The sequence below is a fragment of the Lissotriton vulgaris genome, chromosome 11 (assembly GCF_964263255.1).
Source record: "Lissotriton vulgaris chromosome 11, aLisVul1.2, whole genome shotgun sequence".
Classification (NCBI taxonomy): Eukaryota; Metazoa; Chordata; class Amphibia; order Caudata; family Salamandridae; genus Lissotriton; species Lissotriton vulgaris.
Genome location: NC_141699.1, coordinates 1,062,966,644 through 1,062,977,441, shown reverse-complemented (window position 1 = coordinate 1,062,977,441; position 10,798 = coordinate 1,062,966,644). Strand labels below are relative to the sequence as shown.

The window sequence follows — 10,798 nt, the reverse complement described above, 5'->3', positions numbered from 1 at the left end:
AACAACACGGGGGACACAATAAACAGCAATGAACCAAAAAACGAGCAGCAATGAAAACAACGTGGGGGACACCCGGTACGAACCGGGGGACAGCGGGGCACAGCGAGTGGCAGCAGGAGGGGTAGCGCCACACAGGAGGACCGTTTGGTGGCTGAGGGGGCAACCTACCTGGTTACAGGGTCAAGGGTGCTGATATGCTTGAGCGGTCGCAAATGACTTGCAGTATCTTAAAGCCATAGGACCATTTTTTATTTTTTGTCATTCAGATAATGGTAATGCATTCACCTCAAAGGCTTACAGGGATGTTACATATGTTCTGGGTGTTTATCTGCAATTCATCAACCTATTTAAACTTGTGAGCTATAGATTAAATGAGTGAGCTTTGGTATGCTCAACAAGTTTTAAACACTAGGATATTGTCGGCAGGATTACGTTGATTGAATAATCTGTAGGAATTGTCTAAGAGCATTTAATAATTTGACTTGAGGAGTAATAGGTAGTCGCACCTAAAATAAGATGCTCTCTGGAGTATTCCTGGTCTCGATGTATCTGGGAAGGTTGCAGAAGCAACGATTTTTGACCCAAAAACTCATCAGTAGTTGTTGGAAAATATTAGTAAAGTCAGAGCTAAACTATTTGTGACACATTGCAACTCTGCCGTTCGAGAAACGATTCCTGATAAACAAGTGTTTGGGCCATCTTACAGACCACCTGTTCCAGTTCTTGGAGTAGACAGCAGAAGGAGTGTAGTCTTGCCTCCACGCCTGATTCTAAGAAAAACAAGAAGATATCCATTGCTCACATTAAAAGCTTCACATGGCCAACCTCTTGTTCAACAGACCCCCTTTATGATGGCAAAGTTACATCAGAGCACAACCTCTCAATCTCTCCCTACTGTGAAGGAATTACCCCAGGAAGAGTTTAGTGATACTGTTAACCTGAGTCCTAATCCAAGAGGACTGCAGAGCCTACTGTGTCTCCTGCTTTACTCCACGTTCAAGATTCCACAAAAGAGCCTACCGTTGGACTTTCAGCACCTCTACAGTCTCAACTACTGATCTGGTTTACTATGAACCTCAGTAGGAGTCAACATCAACTGATCTGATGCCTTTTCGAGAAACAATGCTTTACGAAAATAAATCTGAATTCTACACAGACAACTTTTTATCACCCTCCACGGACACTCTACTCCATCAATTTATTTTTGCATATCATTGGTTTATTGACAGGTACCAGATACCACCATGTCCTATCTTTGGATCTCTACAGGACTGCTTCTTTTTATCATGTTGCGGACTACGTTGATTATCATTCTACTGTTAATAAATGGACAGTTCCTCCCTGAAAGAACTGAAACACTTGTGGTTCGAAAACTTCAAACCACATCCACATTCCACAGAGGTCGGTGAGTTTTCTACCCTGCACACACCACTGCTTATTCTGTGCCTGAGGGCATGATTGGGAAAGGTTTCTTTATCAAGTTATGGGATTCACTGAACCATTGCAATATGTGTTGGAAGTTTCAATGAATGATATGATCATTCCTGATTCCTTTTCAGATCCATGGGAGTTCGATTGCTTAGACTTCAAGCACATCTGCTTTTTGCTACGCAGAGAAAACAGAGAAACCTCTCAGAAATCTGACTAACACTTGCGGACTCAATAACTCTGCACAGTTTGTTGGAACTTGTGGTGTCCCAGGCTCCCAGCACTATCACAACAAAGAATATAGCTGGTATACTTCGAACCACTGATAGCCAGAAGGGGATTGTCATCCAGGGACAATTTAGATGGAATGAGTTCATCGCTTTTTCATAAATGTGTGGTCAGAATCTAAGTATTGGAATTCTCCACACAGTTATTTGTATTGTGTTTACTTTATGCAGAGTAGACTTGCAGACATTACATTAATTAGTTTGACTTCCATGTTTTCTGCAGGTAGTAGTGTAAGGCACTTTTAGAAATACGTGAATGCATCCAGAATCCCACCTCAGATGTCTTTCTGTGTCAAGGTGTTTGTGAGGTGTTCGTTGTGCTACAAGATAGCGTTTTATTTTTGAAAATTGTAAGAAAATAAAATTTTATTTAGCCTCCTTCTGACAAAGATATGTTGCCCATTCTAGCTATTCACTGGATAGAAAGAGAAAGGGTGACTGTAAAGCTGTTAAATGGCAGGTTACGTTCTGGTTAGAAACTCGGAGTGCAGTGTATTCCTGCAGTCGTATATCAGATTTTGGTTTCGTTTTACACAGAATACATAAACCAGGGCCAATATGCTGGCACCAAGGGCCTCATTATGATGCCGGTTGTACCAGCATCCGACCTGCATTGTGTTGGAAATGGGATTGCCCAACAAGGAGTCGGCGGTCCCGCTTCACAAATTGCCTTCATGCCTTCATGGCGGTTGCAAAGTGGATGTTTCCTAATGCAGCTTGTGTACTTTTTAAACATCCATTCAGCATGTGAAGGCCACACGAGGTATGGGTGTTTGGGGGAGCACCACAGGTCTCATAGCGAGAACAGCCAGGAGCATTGAATCAATGCAAACGTAAGAATAGCTTGGAGCCAGATGGAGTAATTGTTTAAATCAGTGTTTAATTTGTAAAAATAATAATAATAAGTGTTGGGCTCTCGGCAGTCGGCAGGAGGCGGCTAGCACCAGCCCATCGCTACTGTTAGCGCCGCCTAAAACAGAACCCTACCGAGCATGAACGTGAGGAGAGGATGTTGCGTAAAGGCCAGAGATGCTGACTTCGGAGCTGAGGTACCAGGGTCGAGTCTCGGCGTCTGCTCAACATCCCGTGATTCTGGGCGAATCACGTATTCTCTCCTTAAATGAATACGTCCCTAATTAGTGCTCATGAAAAGCACGCGTGTTGATGAGTAAGTGCTGGGAAACCACTGACTCAAATTAAGCATTGGGTTAGATATAATGTCCACCGACAGGTGGGCTGGGGAAAGTAGGAAGCCCTGCAGTATGTCGTTTTAAACCGCTTGCTTTTAACTAGTATCTTTGGTAAATCAAGCAATCAAATAAATGTAGAGGTAGAACAAATATGTTGGTAATTTTCTTTTAAGGTAGAGCCACTGAAGACTATGGACTGTACTAGTCAGTGGTTCGCTTGCAACTGCAATTTGGGGCTGGTATAAAAAACATTTCCAGAGCTGTCTGAGGCTTGCAATGCAGCAAAGCTACTGCTTGGCTTCTGTAAAAAGTGAAGTAGCTAACCAGCCCCCTTGGAGGAGAGAGTGGGGGGCCCCGGGATGTGAGTACAAGGTACGGGCACTGAGCGCCGATTCTGTGAGGCTTTTGAATGAGATGGGGGTGCAGTTAGTTTTGTTATCAGTAAGACACAATAAATGATGCGATCGTTCCAAAGTTCTCTGCAGGGCCTCCCAGTCCTAAACACTCCCTCTGATCCGGCAGGCGGAGCTCCTGGCCGTGCTGTTCCCTCTCGGACCTAGTGATTGGCCAGGGACACAGCGGCCAAAGTCACTGCCACCGTCCGTCGCTGCCCTGCTCTGTGATCCGAGTGTCTAAAGACCTACAGGGGAAGCTGGTTCAAGGTGAGTGAAGTGCCATGGATTAAAGAACAGCTGGGCACCTCGGCTCCTGCTGCCTGCACGGCCCTCTGCTGCTGCTGCTCTGCTGTCTGCCTGCAAGGACATGTACTTTGTTGCTGGGGTGTGACTGGTGCAAAATAGGAGGCAGCAGAACAGGTTTGAAGCGCATTCAGGGGCGTAACACAGGCCCCCGCTGCCCATGCGTTGGGGGCCCCCGAGCTCCAGGGGGCTCCATCAGCACCGCGCTCTGGCGTTGGGTCGGAGAACTGCTGAATAATTAATGAGGCATAGACATATCCACATCGTTTTTTCTATAGGGGAACATTTAGGTCTTTTTCGGAAGTCAACGTGCTGGATTGGAAATACTTCAGCGCGCACTGAAAACAATTAAACAAATATGATAATTGACCTGCAGGATAAAAAAAATAAGGTGCTTCATATCTAGGACTGTGAGACGATTTAGGCGGCTCCTTTTAATGCTTTGTCCTTTAAGTGCACACTGCATTGTTTTTTTTTTGCAGCAAATTCATGGCATTAGACTTTTATTATGATTCGCGACTGAGGAGTTTTTATGACAATAAAAACTACAAAACCTCATCTTCAATGGCTTGCAAATGTCATACTCAGAAACCTTAGAAGGTGCCAATACACATTTACTCTGCAAGTGCTTCTTACAGAAGTTTTATCAGTTTCGCAGTGGTTTCAAAACCCATACTTCATGGGTATGGCTTCAATCTCATGAAATAGAAGCCACTGACAAGTGTGAAATAAAAACACAAATTATGCAATGTAATACATGGCTTTCGATGTAAAGCCATATGCAAGCGTCATTTGTATCACTTATAAGGAGAGGGAACTGTTTCAAAGTGTATGTCGAAAAAACACATAAGACACCTGTAAAATTACATTTATTTCCTTTTGATTTTCAATCCGGAGTGCAACATATTTTGACTTTAAATACGGAGCACAACATATTTGCCAACCCTAATCTGTTACTGCAAACGTGTGTCCTAATTGGGTATTCACACATGTTTTATAAAAATGTACTTTAAAATGATGCGTGTTATTCTCATACACGAGCGCAGCAGATTTACCACTAACGGTGGACTGTTCTGATGAAACACCCACGCCTGGCAACATGACTACTAGTGACGGGTGAGTGCTTTTAGTCCTCCTTGGGTGTCGGAGTGTCTGCTTCACTTTCCCTCCCTAAACCCCTTCTTCTCTTCCTTTCCCCACTGCCCTTGGCCTGTCGCTCTCTCCCTTAACCTCTTTTTCCTCTCGAGTAGCAGCAATGGGGACGATTCATTCAACTAGCTTAAATTAAGTGCTTTAACTGAAGTGTCATTGAGCACGTCTCCTGCGCTGTAACGCCAAAGGCTGGCAGTCAGTGTGCTTTCTGCCTGAAAGAAATGCAAATGAGGCCTACTAGTTAATCTGCAAATGTAAAGGGAAAAATCTGCAAATATAAAGGATGCTTGGGAGTTAGTAGGTGTACTGGCTTTAATTGATCAAAGGTTTGTGATGGCAAAGACATTCTTTTTGAGTTGTAGTGCAGAGTTAACAAGTGAGTTGTGCAGTGAGTTTTTTAATTGGCATGGTGTTGAAGAGATAGTAATGAAAACAAATAATTACGTAAGTCTCAGTATTATTAAAATATATATTTTGGAACCACCATTTTATCTTACCCTTTTAAGCATTTTGTAGCAGTATACCTTCTACTGTGTGTACTGCAAGTTTAAAAAAGTGAATTACATAATCTCAGTGCTTTCTGTCACAGACTGACCTTGTGGCACTAGAAATACACAAGTAACTATTCTCCACTGCACTAAGATGTCATTATGTGGCTCTCTGGTTACACACCGACCTCTGCAGTATATTAACTAATAGACTGTCATAATGTATTACAGTGCATTTGCCACTATCAATTAAAAAAATCATTTAAGTTGCAAGTTATTTTATGTGTAGCTACCAGAAGGTAAAGTTTTCATAATATTTTGGCTTTCTTAGCCACACCTTTTGTACAACTGATATTCTGAACTCACGTATTTAAAAGTGCATGCATACGTGATAAAGAAGAAAATTGAGTTTTGGTAAAATAGAATATTCCCCTATTATCACACCATTTAGGAGGGGTAACCGTGATTTATCAATATTTTCTGGTTTCGCTTTGTACAAATCGGCCAACAAATGAGTATCTATTTATCATTCATTATATTAAGGCTTTGTTTTCAACCTCTTTTTGCAGTTTTTATATACCGTAAACTCGACCTGAAGTAATAGAGCGCTTTATGAGCACCACTTAAATTACACATACAATCTCTGGCATGGTAAACCTCCTCCTCCCATCTGCCAAACCACTCGCTGTGTTAAAAATCGCTCCTGGACTGAAGTAATTTGGGGAGCAATGCGCCGAAAAACATTTCACACGAAAGATGAAAATCCCTGCAATGGTGCATTTTTTCTAGTTCGGATACTTGTGTTTTAGGTGGTGTCATGTAGCACAAGGGCATGCTTGTGTAACGCTACAGACACATTGGCTCCATTTTTAATTAGGTGTCACCAGAACTCCAGGTGTCCTTTGCTTTTCTTGTAGGGTAACTTAGTGGGTTAAAGTATCAGTAGAACACTGCATTAAACCTACAGGCTATGGTCTGAATACCTTCAGGACAGACTTAGACCTTCATTCTCCCAAGAGTGATAAAATGAGTGTACTGTGTGTGTAAAAGTAACACATCTTGCAGTCCAGTAGCATTTGGCATAAAGAGCTACATGTCGCACAAAGGTCTATGAGAGTGGACTCCTCCTCAATGGTGCTCCATGCGCAGCAAATGTGAGGTTTGCATCCAAAGCTTCATGCTGTCTGCTTTCTTTACAGCTATGAAACCAACCACTACATGTGGCAAAGCCAGGACCTGGACACTAGACAAGACCTGTGTACATGGCGGGCAAAAGCACTACACTGTTTCATATAGCTTAGTTAAATAAGTGGATGAGGTGACGCTGACACAAACCTCTACTGTGCAGTCTCATCCAAACATGACCAAAACTTGAAAGGCACATTTTAAAGCCAAGGCAATTGTGGGCATTTTTATTATGCTGCCTTTGTTAAGAATACATTTACAACCCTGTCAGTTCTTGACCATTTGTTCATGCTTCTCCACGCCAACCACCCTACACTCTTTTGTCTTTGAATTCCATCTACTCTTCTCCGGCCACCCTCAACTTTTGAATACATGCATGCCTTTTTGTTTCATCTAAAAATCAGTCTTCCTTGAATATTTTCAAAACGTTGTGTATTTGATCTTGCATCCACACATCTGCTTTTTGCCCACTCTGAATCCCAGTCCTCATTGCCATCCAGCATCCAATGTATTTGTTAAATCTCCCCTCCATCCTCTATTCAACTATTTTCCTTCCATTCATATCTCTCATGACCTCCTCGACTCGCCACTAGCACCCTTGAACTGTCAACCCTCATTGCTTGTTGTCCCCCACCTTTTTTAAACTCAATTTTTTCATATGTTTCATATTTGCACCTATTGGGAAATACAGTACTTGTTGATTGGATGAAATTGCTGTCAGGTACTCCCAGTGCACATACGTGAATTTGTGTAATTTGTGTTGCTCTCAACATTGGTTTTTTACAAAGTACATTAACACAAATAAGGCTCTTACGCTGCAGTCGCAGGTATGATTATCTCCCCAACCAAGCCTATCATCTGTCTACCATTAACATCTAACATATGGTTAACTATTCTTGCAGACACAGTGACGTATGGCCTTTAACACTGGCTGCTTCACCCTAACTGGTTGTGTATAAGTAAACTTTTTTATAGGTAACTGATTTAGTCACAACCTTACATGCACCCATCACGCTCCATGCCACAACACATAGGTAAAAGACATTGTAATTTACAACGCCAATAGCTCTAACTCTCGCAAATGCGAGACCTATTGCATTGCAGATGCTTTTTTATTTTAACTGCAGCTTTCACAAATCCACATGTGAAGATAGCTAAGCGGAAGTTATGGAATCCAATTGTAACATTAGGTCAATTGAAAATGTTAGACCCCCCTTAAGTTTTTCGGGCTCGCTCTCCGCAGTGTATTACAAAACTAATTTTAAGCACACCACTTTCAGATGTCCCCAGCCGCCACTGCAGGAGGGGCCCCCTCTGTGTACCTTGCAGGGGGGCCCCCTCAAGTTTTGTTACGCCACTGCACTGGGCGCATTGAAGAGGGAAAAGGATATTGTAGGCCAAGAAAGAGGTGCATTAGTGAAAATACCGCAAGAGAAAGGGATGGTTATTTTGCATGGCTACATATTTGAACAGGATTTTGTTTTGTACATAAAGCAAAATGTCTTCAAAGGTTCATTAACATGTGCACATCTGCAGTGGTAATCTGTTCATGCATTTTGTAGTATTTGATAAAATACCCTTTCAAGGCAGCCACCCCTGATGGGACTGCCTTCGCAGCAGCTATATAAGATGTCAGCAAGCATTGGCAAATCCAATAGGTTTCAGGGCGAGACCTGATGGATTGGCTTATACTTTGTTTGTGTGTGGGCCACTAATCCTTTCAATGTTTTAGGATGTGTCTGCAGAGGTATGTTTTGAGGGCTATGTTGGAATGAGAGGTAGTCACTGAGCTCATTGTGAAAGGCTCTTGTAGAGCTATGCACGTCCCAGTACACGCTGGAAAGGGGAATTATATGGCACGACTGGGATGTATTGAAAAAGGCTTGTGAATCGCAGTTATTAACAGCAGAGGATTCTAAACGTTGGAGTTTGGGTGCATTGGATATGTTTAGTGTGGGTCCGAGTTGGAGCAGTGGTGATGGAGAAATATGTGCATAAGCCGAGCTGTGTAGGGGTTCTAGTAAAGCACTTGTGACCCCACAAGTCAGGAGTGAGGTGCACTGGAAGAGCTGTATGGTATTCCTCAGTTCACTCTGTGCGGATTCCTGCATTGCAATAGGAGGTCAAGAACAGAAGAGATGTGGCCTGTCAATTTTTAAACCTGGGATATTGGTTCCAATGCTTGCCTCAGCTGTTGACTAAAGGTCTTCTGTTTCTGGGCAAATCACACCGTGTCTTAAAAAATTTAATTATGTGAAATGCAGTTATGAACTGTAATGTATTATGCAATCAATCAATTTGTTTCTTTATTTATGAGTTGGAGCTCCAAAGAGGTCTATATAAAATCACACCAATACAATAAATAACAAGCTATAAAATGACACATTTAAGGAGTAGAAGAATAAGCGTAAGGATTATAAACACTTGTACACATGATCTAATTTCTGTAGCAGCCACATGAGTACAAATTGGAATAAGTTCTTAAAGCCCTAAAATATTAAATTTATTTGCAAATTACTCCATTTGGAGTGGCTAAAAAAGTTATTGCGTTGTGCATTTCGTAGACAAAAATCCTTCGCTTGGTATACACAATCTTATATTGTCTCCCAACACTCCCCATAATATGCATCACTCTGTTGCTCCCTAGCTAGGACTGGATCAGGCTGTATTATCTCAGTGTTTAGTGATAGTTTGTGTCACAGACTGCCAATGAGATGCTCTGGTGAAATTATGTGTATGTTCCGGCACTGAGACAAGGCTTTGGGGTGATAACATGTAGCCAGAGAACAAGGGTGCAGGAGTAAAGCACAAACCATTTATTGAATAAGGTGGAGCCACACAGGTCATACGCCCAGAGAAAGAAGAATTAGCACTATCAATAGGTCTGGAGCTGAGCCCAGCCTAACGGTTTTTGGCTTTGGCAATGCTTTTTTTATGTTGTCATGGTTTCTGTAAACCTTTATTGTTGAGGGAGCTGCCGGGGCCTAAAAAATCATGTAAAAGCAAATGTATTTTTTGGTCTTTAAAATTGCATATTGACATAGTGGCTTCTTATTACTGGATGTTCTCCTTGTAAAAAGAGCAGGATGCTGTCACTCACAGCAAAGTGAACCTTTGCTCCATGCTGTATGCTTTAGTGGGTGAAAGAAAAATGTGAATTACTCAACAGACCAATGGATAAAGGGTAACTGAAAGCCCCTATAAGTGCATATAAAATATGTATAATTTTAGTAAAATCAAAAGGTCTTGGCTAACGCCAGACCTAAGAAGGAACATATGAAGGTAAGAGAACACTGTGTGATTGAAGAATCACACAGAAATATCAGCGTTGTGGTTGCATTCTTTAGTTCTCATGGTAAAAAGAAAACAGAGAGCAGGCCCTTACAAGAATTGCAGATGGCTTGGGGAGAAGAGGATCTTTCATTGCTGTAAAAGGAAGGGAGTTGTCAGCTTTGATCAGCCACACCTACCTGCTTGGTGCTAAGTTGGAATGATGTTCCATTTTCTAGGGTTCACTTTGGGGCCCAGTCGAGCCCTGGCCTCAACCAACCTGAGTAGTCACAGTGGGCATTGTGCCTTCTCCTCACCTTTGACTGTCCATCAGGTGGGGTTTTCGAGGCCTTTGAAATGTAAGGAAAATTAGCGAATGCTTACAAGTAATGCCACTGTTCATGGGTAGCGCCACGCACAAGAGAGAAATTTCGGCGCCAAGACTCTATTTACCAGCGGTCTACTTCCGCGGTCGAGAACCACAGACTCGATAGAGCTGTGCCCCAAACGCCGTTTCTAAGGAGCCGAAGCTTCAGCTCGTCATTTTCATTGCCTTTGTAACATCTATAACCCGAATACAGGGCTATATTCCAATTAGGAGAAAGTGCCAATCATCCTATAAAAGGCGGAGTGTGTCACGTTGTACTCGAAAGAGATTACAAGATAAGAGAAAAATAGAAAAAACCCTGACCAATCTAAAGATTGTATTTCGGACTAAAAGCTCCGACCTCGTGCATCTTGTTAACTGTGACAACAAAGTAATGCGTCGCTGGGCACAGCTTGCTTGTAGCATATATTAGGGGAAACTGTATGACTCCCTGGTTTTGACAGACATTGTATATTGTCTTGAAAAAGGTGGCAAGAATCAAGTAATTCCACCGAAACGCGTCAACACTTTTCAAAATTAGTATAATTCATGACTTCCTCATCGTTGTAGATATATTGATTTATCTCATACATGACATCGATGTGATAATCTAGGAGTCTGAATATACTTGTAGTATTGCACAATTTTTCATGTCTTACTGTTTCTGTCTTTTCTTGTGCCAATTATGCGGGTCATAATTGAATGATATAAATTTTATACATTTGTGTGGATA

General features: G+C 42.1%; 1 protein-coding gene across 2 annotated transcripts in view; it reads left to right on the top strand.

Annotated features, from left to right (window-relative positions):
• The first annotated feature begins 3,474 nt into the window (after nt 1-3,474).
• LOC147684075 (dehydrogenase/reductase SDR family member 4-like) overlaps nt 3,475-10,798 on the top strand; it is a 138,236-nt gene continuing 130,912 nt past the window's right edge. For both annotated transcript variants that reach the window (XM_086944429.1, XM_086944428.1), the window contains exon 1: nt 3,475-3,567. The gene's annotated coding sequence lies outside the window, so the exon portion shown is untranslated. The remainder of the gene's footprint in view (nt 3,568-10,798) is intronic.